A 9,731-nucleotide genomic window follows, 5' to 3' on the forward strand; every position below is an offset into this window, starting at 1 on the left:
TTGTGAGTGGGGGGGAAGGGGCCACGGTCCCAAAGTCTCATTAATCAGTTCAAACAAGGGGAGAGGGCAGAAAAAGGGGGGTTTAGTCCTCTTCTTCCTCAGGGCTGTCCATGATGGAATAGTCTCTTAGCAGGCTGTGGACCAGCCTGCAACAGTCCTGGATGGGCATCCTCTCCCTCCGCAGTATGAGGCGGTTCCTGGCGAGCCACGAAGCGACCTTAACACAGTTCATAAGGCGCCAGGTTTCCTGGATCGCCCCAACTGTGTGGGTGCCAGGGAATAGTCCGTAGAGTACCGAATGGTACGTGAGACAGTTCCTTGGTACACAGTCTTTCAGTTCGTTTTCCAGGGCATCCAACAACAACTGGGCACAGGCACAGTCCCAAAACAGGTGCATAGATGTTTCCTCATGTATGATGCACCTGGGGCAATGTCTGTACCTGCACAGGTTCCGGGAGTGCATGAATGACCTGAGGGGTAAACCTCCTTGAATGGCCATCCACGACAGGTCTTTGTGTCTGTTTGTAAGCCATTTGGAGGCCACATTCTCCCAGACCTGTTTGGCAGTCGCTGAAGGGAGCCCCGGAATCGGCTCCAAATCGTCTTTAGCTCTGATGAGCTTGTAGATGGTCTTCGGTTTCCATAAGTCAGGCCTAACTCCCTCCAGTTGGTGTTCCCTCACGAAATTGGACACGTCCAGGTAGAACCACGGGGTGTTCCAGTTGTATGGGATGGAGCTGTCCCATTTGTCCCAGCCGAGGTTCCTCCAAAGAGGCAGGCGGAAGAAACGGGACATGGAGTTTCCTGCAGAGTCATTAAAGTTCTCGCACATACAGTTACACACTGTATGCGGATACAGTTACACACAAAGAAGGCTCGAAGCATGGTGGGGATATCGGCTATTCCCTTTCCACCTTTGAGGTGCTCCTTGTATATAACTGATCGCTTTACTCTGTCCATCTTGGAGCCCCAGATGAAGTGAAACACTGCCCTTGTGATGGCCCTGCAGACCGCGACCAGTGGTGGCCAGGCCTGCGCAGTGTACTGTAGAACGGGAAGGATCTCGTTGCGCAGCACAAGTGATTTCCCCTCGATGGTAAGTTCTCTGAGGCTCCACAATCCAATCTTTTGGCGAACAGTCGCCAGTCTCTCGTCCCAGCATTTCAAGGCTGCACCCTCGCCGCCGAACTAGACTCCCAGAATCTTAATGAAGTCGGGCTTGATGGCAAAAGGAAATGGTGCAGAGGATGGCAGGTGCCACTTTCCGAAGAGCATGGCCTCTGACTTCCCGCAGTTGACTTTAGCCCCTGAATCTCGGCCGAAGTTCTCGCAGGTCTGGACGAGTGCTGTCACCGAGCGATGATCCGCGCAGAAGACAGTGACATCGTCCATGTACAGCGAACACTTGGCCTCTCGTCGGTCACGACCCGGTGCGGTGAGCCCTCTGATCTCTGGATTCCGTCTGATGCATACAGCCATGAGCTCTATAACACAAACAAAAAGAAGAGGTGAAAGAGGGCAGCCTTGTCTGACCCCAGACAGAATGTCTTCCAGCCGTTCACCAGCACCGAGCTGTGGATGTCAAGGTACATCAGGTTAACATACGTACAAAACATTGCAGTACCCTGCCCATCAACTCATGTGAGACACGATCAAAGGCCTTCTCCTGGTCAAGGCTGACCAGGGCCGCGTGAACGTTCCGGTCCTTGATGTAATGGACCGTGTCTCTGAGGAGAGCAAGGCTGTCTGCAATCCTGCGACCAGGAATGCCGCAGGTCTGGTCCGGGTGAATGATCTGTCCGATGACAGCCTTCAGCCTGTTGGCGAGCACCTTGGCGAGGATCTTGTAGTCCACGTTTAAGAGAGAGATGGGCCTCCAATTTTTCAGCTCACATCTCTCCCCCTTACGCTTATACAAGATCGTGATCATTCCTTCCCTCAGCGATGGCGGCATTTTGCCCTCCACCACCATCTCCCCATACAGCTCGAGCAGGTCCGGTCCAATGAGGTCCCACAGCGCTACATAGAGCTCTGCTGGGAGACCATCACTGCCCGGGGTCCTGCCCTGCCTAAAGGATCTGGCGGCAGAGTGCAACTCCTCCAACGCCAAGGGAGCATCCAGGGCGGCTTTGCCTGCAGGATCAATGGTGTTAGTGATACCTGACAGGAACTGATCAGCCTCCTCGCTGTCTGTAGTCTTAGGGGAGTAGAGGTCGCTGTAATAGTCTCGGACGACTTTCATCACGCCCTCCTTCCCCTGTCTGGGGATGCCGGTCTCATCTCGCAGCTCAGTCAGGGGCGTGTGGCCAGAGTGGAGTTTCCTGAAAAAGAAAGAGTTACATTTCTCATCCTTCTCCAGGTTCTCCACCTTGGAACGGAAGACGATACGTCTGGATTCCTCCTCAAAGTGCCTTTTCAGGCCCCCTTTGGTCTCATCCAGCTCGTCTCTCACGTCCCAGCCGCACCGTTGGAGGTCCAGCAGGGACTGCCGTTGTTTTTGCAGTCTCCTGAAGTTCCTCTTTCGGTCGCACGCCTGTTGTCTGCCTTTCACCTGAAAGAAACTGCGAATGTTAGCCTTAACATATTCCCACCAGTCACTCATACAGTCAAAATAACATTTGTCATTTTTCCATGTGATGTAGGCATCCTTCAGCTCCGCCAGCACATCCTCTCTTTCCAGTAGGGCACAATTCAACTTCCAGGAGCCTGGGCCAGGTGAGAAACCACTGCCCAGGACTCCTTGGAAGAGAATGGCCCTGTGGTCTGAGAAGAAGCAGGGGACCCTCGTATGCCTAATCTGCTTCACTGCTCTAGAGGTAAACACAAAGTCAGTGCGGGAACACACAGAGCCATCGGGGCGGCTCCACGTGTAATTCACGGAGTCGGCCCCCATGGAGCCCATAGGTCACCATTTCTATAAGCAGTTTAGACGTCACATCAAGCTTGGTAGAGTTGCTGGTGCTGCGTCCATCCTCCTCCATGGTGCAGTTGAAGTCTCCTGCCATCACTACCGCCCTAGTGGTTGCGAGCTGCAGTCGCAGGGTCTGGAAAAGCTCCAAACGCTCATTCTTACCAGGGGGTGCGTACACGCAGATTAGCCTAACAGGCTCACCTGCCCAGGAGCCATCTACGACAAGCAATCTGCTGCAGACGAGCTCCTGAACAGAATCTAGCGTGAAGAGGCTCCCCCCAATAAGAATGGCGACCCCTGCAGACTTACACTCACCCCCACCGGATCAATAGGAGGCACCGTGAGACCACTGCCTGCCCAGATGTTTGTAGGACTTGGAGAAGGGAAGAGAGCATTCCTGCAACATATACACATCACATTTCTGACTCTCTAAGAAGGTAAACACAGACTGTCTTCTAAGCTTATCCTTAATACTCCTCACATTAATGGTGAAAATAGAAAAAGACGCCATTAGTTGGGGGGAAAAGAAAGGCTAGGCAACAGTTACAGTTCAACATTTACGTTACCACTCCGTCGGGTGGGGCTTCCTCGGCATCAGATGCCGGGTCACCCTGCTCGGGTGGTGGCGAGTCGTCTCCCAGTATCTGGTCGAGTATGTTGGCGGCGTTGGCGTCAAGCTCCTCCTCCTCCCTGCTGATTGCCTCCGTCAACGCCTCCATTTCTTCTTCCAGCGGGATCAGCTCGACCGCCAGTTTCTTGGAGGATTCAGGGTCTGCAGATAGGCTGTCGAGCCCCTTCCTCTTGCAATTCCTCATCTTCTCGGCACCTGCAGTGGGTGTAAGAGGGGGGAACTCTTCCAGGGAAGAGAGGGCAGGGGGGGCTGGGTTGGGAGAGACAGTGGGCTGGGTAGGAGAGTCGGAGGAGGGGTCAGGAAGGGTTGTGACAGTGGTAGGGATGGGAGTCTCTGTCACAGAGGATGGGCTGGTGGCGGTAGGAAGGGGAGCGGTGAGGGAGGATGGGAGGGGGGTGGGGTTGGCAGGTTTCTTACCCTCCTGAGGTTTCTTTTCCTTCTGCGCAGCAGAGGGCAGCAGCTTGAGGGCAGGGAGAGCACGTCCGGTCACCACCGCTGAGTAGGTTCTCGCCCTACTGGGGCAGTCCCTGTAGACGTGGTCCACCTTGCCGCACAGGTTGCAGGTTTTCCACGTGGGGCAGTCTTTTGTCTCATGGCTGGCCAAGTGACAATTCTTGCAGGCCGAGACCTTGCAGTCCATCACGTGGCCCATCCCGCCACACTTCCTGCAGTTGCGTGGCTGGTCAGCGTAGTGAAGAAGTCCTTGGGATCCCCCCAGGGAGAAGCACTGTGGGAGGTGCTTGACTCCTTCTGAGCACGAGGTGTCCTTCTGCAGGACGACGATCACCGCCCATTTTCTAGTCCAGAACCCATTCCCGTCCAGAACCCTTGTGGGGTCTTTCTTGACGGTGCAGAAACGGCTGAGAAATGTGACGATGTCTTTGATGGGCGTGTGTGGGTTCCCCATTGAAACAGTCACCCGCCTTTCCTCTCTTTGAATAGGGCAATTGCCCACAAAGCGAGAGAAAGGGGATTCGGGTCTCGCCGCTTTCACTGCCTCCCAGTACCTCTTGCAGATGGTAAGGGAGGCGAAGGTGACATAGAAGATCCCCTTCAGGTAATTCTGTATGCTGAGGGTTTCAGCGGTCGAGAAGCCCTGATCAAGGATCATCTTCATTCCGAAGGTCTCCACCGTCATGTCCGGCATCCGTCCATCCACCTCCTTCAGCTTCATCACTACGGTGTACCTCATCCAGGGCTCCAGGGATGGTTTGTCCTTGGAGCTCACCTGGGTGGGCGCCGCTGGCGGTGTCACTGCAGGGGTGGTGGCGCTGGATGCGGCCGATCCGGTGGGGCCTTTGTCGAGTTTCTTCGCCGTCTTCGCCTGGCTCTTCCTGGCGAGGGTGGCCGGAGTAGAGGCAGAGGCTGGAGCAGCGGGGGCTGGGGCAGCGGTGGCCATACTCACGTTCCCTTGGCGTAGGAGGCGGGGCGGAGGATCAGCGCTTCTGTCGAGAGGAGGAGAGGCGGTCGGTCGCTTCAGAGGGCAGAGCCAGCAAGTCTAACCCTCCAGTGCAGCTAGGGGGCGATGCAAAGCTTCTCTGGTGAAGTCCCTTTTCTCCGCGCAGTCTTGCTGGTGGAGGGGGGGGGGTATCTTCTCCAGAGGGCAGAGCAAACAAGTCTAACCCTCTGCTGTAGCTGGGGGGCGATGCAAATCTTCTCTCTCTTCAAGCGATCTTCTCGCTGTCTCGGCTTCGGTTTTTCTGGCTTCTCGGCCCGGGTGCAGCTTAGCCCTGAGAAGGACAATTGTCGGTCCAAGAAACAAGGTAACACTGTCAGTCAGCGTGAACTGATAAGAACAGTTACTACACTTGATCTTAGCCAAAAGGCCGAGAAGCGGCCCAGTTTTGCAACCTGCACGTTAGCCACCACAGGTAAAAAAACATAATCCTGATTCATGCCTCTTACATTATTTGTCATTTTTCCTCCTTATAGTAATGCCCAGTATACATTATGCCACACACTGCAATGGCCCTTAGACATTATGCCACACACAATAATGCACATGACACAATATGCCACACACAATAATGCCCATGACACAATATGCCACACCATAATGCCCCCGACACATTATGACAGGAATCACAATGCCCGTTATACATTGTTACACACTGCAATGCCCCTGATACATTATAGCACATACAATGCCTGTGACACATTATGACACACACCGCAATGACCCTGATACATTATACCACATAACACAATGTCCGTGATATAGTATACCACACACTGTAATGCCTGTGACACATACCACAATGCTCGTTATACCCTATGCCACACACCGCAATGCCCGTTATACATTATGCCACACACTGCAATGACCATGAGACATTATGCCACACACTGCAATGCCCCTGTGACATTATACCACATACCACAATGCCCGTGATATAGTAAACCACACACCGTAATGCCTGTGACACATACCGCAATGCCCGTTATATCCTATGCCACACACCCGCAATGCTCGTTATACATTATGCCACACACTGCAATGACCATGAGACATTATGCCACACACTGCAATGACCCTGAGACATTATACCACATACCACAATGCCCGTGATGTAGTATACCACACACCGTAATACCTGTGACACACACCGCAATGCCCGTTATACCCTATGCCACACACTGCAATGCCCCTGAGACATTATACCACATACCACAATGCCCGTGATATAGTATGCCACACATCGTAATGCCTGTGACACATACCGCAATGCCCGTTATACATTATGCCACACACTGCAATGCCCCTAAGACATTATACCACAATGCCCGTGATATAGTATGCCACACACCGCAATGCCCGTTATACATTATGCCACACACTGCAATGCTCCTGAGACATTATACCACATACCACAATGCCCGTGATATAGTATGCCACACACCGTAATGCCTGTGACACATTGACACACACCGCAATGTCCGTTATACATTATGACACACACTGCAATGTCCGTTATACATTATGCCACTCACCGCAATGCCCATTACACATTAAGTCCTACAGTAAGGCTTCTAATTACTTTTAAATTACCTGCTCGGTGCCAGGGGTTTTCATGCTTTTGGTTCCATGCACGGTGCCAGGGGTTTTCATGCTCATGGTGTCATGCTCGTTGCCAGGGGTTTCATACTCCGGGTGTCATGCTTGTTGCCAGGGGTTTCATGCGCTGGGTGTCATGCTCGTTGCCAGGGGTTTCATGTGGTAGGTGTTATGCTTGTTGCCAGAGGTATCATGTGCTGGGTTTCAAGCTTGTTGCCAGGGGGTAATATTCGTTGCCAGGGATTTCATGCACTGGGTGTCATGCTCGTTGTTAGGGGGTAATGCTTGTTGCCAGGGATTTCATGAGCTGGGTGTTGTGCTTGTAACCAGGGGGTAATGCTGGTTGCTAGGGCTGTGCTCCCAATGCCACATATGCCCCCAGTGCCAGATATTCCCCCCCAGTGCCAGGTACACATATACCCCTCAGTGCCAAAATATGCTCCCTCAGTGCCAGATATGCCCCCTCAGTGCCAGATATGCCCATCCCCATTGCCAAATATGCCCCCCCAGTGCTAAAGATGCTCCCCCAGTGCCAGGTACCCCTCCCCTCCCGGGCTCCCCCGCTGCTGTGCGATTCTAGAAGGAGGGACATGGAGGGCACAGCGCGCGCCTCTCCTGTGTGTCCCTCCTGCGTCTCTGGCGGCAGCAGCGTGTCTGTTAAATGAAGTGCCCGGCACTTCATTTAACAGGCACACCGCTGCCACCAGAGACCCAGCAGGGACACACAGGAGAGGCGCGCGCTGTGCCCTCCGTGTCCCTTCTTGCCAGCAAAAATCAGTGGCGGCGGCTAGGGCGCCCCTCAGCCCTGCGCGCCTCCAAGCGCTCGCAGGGGCTGCGGGCCCCTAGTTACGTCACTGACTAGACATATGGCAGCAGAGGACACCACTGTGACTGGTCACTGGAATGACTGATGGCTGATGCACAGGACACTACCACTGGTCTGATGCAGCACAACACAGCAACACTGGACTGGACTTATACAGCAGCACTGGACATATGGCAGCAGAGGACACCACCACTGTGACTGGACAGATGCAGGACAAGACATGGACACTGAGGACATTGAGGACGGAGACACGTCCTCTCTGTACACTCTCCAATGCTGGAGTGAAAATGGCGGGGACGCGCGGCTCCTTATATAGAATCCAAACCCCGCGAGAATCCGACAGCGGGATGATGACGTTTTGCCTCGTTCGGGTTTCCGAGTCAGATGGGAAAACCCGAGCCTGACTCGGATCCAGATTCGGGTAGTGAAGTTTGGGGGGTTCGGTTCTCAGGGATCCAAATCCGCTCATCTCTAGTGTATAGTGGCCCTCATTCCGAGTTGATCGGTCGCAAGGCGAATTTAGCAGAGTTACACACGCTAAGCCGCCGCCTACTGGGAGTGAATCTTAGCTTCTTAAAATTGCGACCGATGTATTCGCAATAATGCGATTACTAACTACTTAGCAGTTTCAGAGTAGCTCCAGACTTACTCTGCCTGTGCGATCATTTCAGTGCTTGTCGTTCCTGGTTGACGTCACAAACACACCCAGCGTTCGCCCAGGCACTCCCACCGTTTCTCCGGCCACTCCTGCGTTTTTCCCGGAAACGGTAGCGTTTTCAGCCACACGCCCCTGAAACGCCGTGTTTCCGCCCAGTAACACCCATTTCCTGTCAATCACATTACGTTCGCCGGAGCGAAGAAAAAGGCGTGAGTAAAAATACTTTCTTCATAGTAAAGTTACTTGGCGCAGTCGCAGTGCGAACATTGCGCATGCGTACTAAGCGGATTTTCACTGCGATGCGATGAAAAATACCGAGCGAACAACTCGGAATGAGGGCCAGTGATTGTTATTACCGTATATATGTTACTAGCTGTGTATACTGATTATACTATTACCGTATATATATTACAAGCTATGTTAGGTGATTAAGTTATTATTGTATATATGTGACTAGGTGAGTTAGATGATTATACCATTACCGTATATATGTGTCTAGCTGTGTATATACTGCTTATACATTACCGCATATATGTGACTAGCTGTGTGTAGTGATTATGCTACTACCATATATACCTGTATATATGTGTCTAGCTGTGTGTAGTAATTATGCTATTACCATATACAGGTGAAACTCAGAAAATTAGAATATCGTACAAAAGTTCATTTATTTCAGTACTTTAACTTAAAAGGTGAAACTAATATATTATAGACTCATTACATGCATTGAGATATTTCAAGCCTTTGTTATAATTTTGATGATTGTGGCTTACAGCTTAAGAAAACCCCAAATCCAAAATCTCAGAAAATTAGAATATTACAGAAATAAAATCAATAAAAAAAGGATTTTATATACAGAAATGTCGCCCTCTGGAAAGTATAATCATGCATATGTACTCAGTACTTGGTTTGGGCCCCTTTTGCATGAATTACTGTCTCAATGCGGCGTGGCATGGATTCTATCAGCCGGTGGCACTGCTGAGATGTTATGTAAGACCAGGATGCTTCAATAGCGCCTACAGCTCTTCTGCATTGTTCCGTCTCATGTCTCTCATCTTTCTCTTGGCAATGCCCCATAGATTCTCTATGGGGTTCAGGTCAGGCGAGTTTGCTGGCCAATCCAGCACAGTAATCCCCAGTCATTGAACCAGGTTTTGGTACTTTTGGCAGTGTGGGCAGGTGCCAAGTCCTGCTGGAAAATGAAGTCAGCATCTCCATAAAGCTTGTCTGCTGAAGGAAGCATGAAGTGCTCTAAAATGTCCTGGTAGATGGCTGCGTTGACTCTGGACATAATAAAGCACAATGGACCAACACCAGCAGATGACATGGCTCCCCAAATCAACACAGACTGTGGAAACTTCACACTGGACTTCAAGCATCTTCGATTGTGGGCCTCTCCATTCTTCCTCCACACTCTGGGACCTTCGTTTCCAAATGAGATGCAAAATTTGCTCTCATCAGAAAAGAGGACTTTGGACCACTGAGCGACAAACCAGTTCTTTTTTTCTTCAGCCCAGGTAAGACGCTTCTGACATTGTTTGTTGTTCACGAGCAGCTTGACAAGAGGAATACGACATTTGAAGCCCATGTCCTGGATCCGTCTGTGTGTGGTGGTTCTTGATGCACTAACTCCAGCCTCAGTCCACTCCT

General features: G+C 51.8%; 1 pseudogene; it reads right to left on the reverse strand.

Annotated features, from left to right (window-relative positions):
* Nucleotides 1-5,275: 5,275 nt before the first annotated feature.
* On the reverse strand, nt 5,276-5,380 carry LOC135001256 (U2 spliceosomal RNA; annotated as a pseudogene).
* Between the last annotated feature and the right edge of the window lie 4,351 nt (nt 5,381-9,731).

The sequence above is a fragment of the Pseudophryne corroboree genome, unplaced genomic scaffold (assembly GCF_028390025.1).
Source record: "Pseudophryne corroboree isolate aPseCor3 unplaced genomic scaffold, aPseCor3.hap2 scaffold_1631, whole genome shotgun sequence".
NCBI lineage: Eukaryota > Metazoa > Chordata > Amphibia > Anura > Myobatrachidae > Pseudophryne > Pseudophryne corroboree.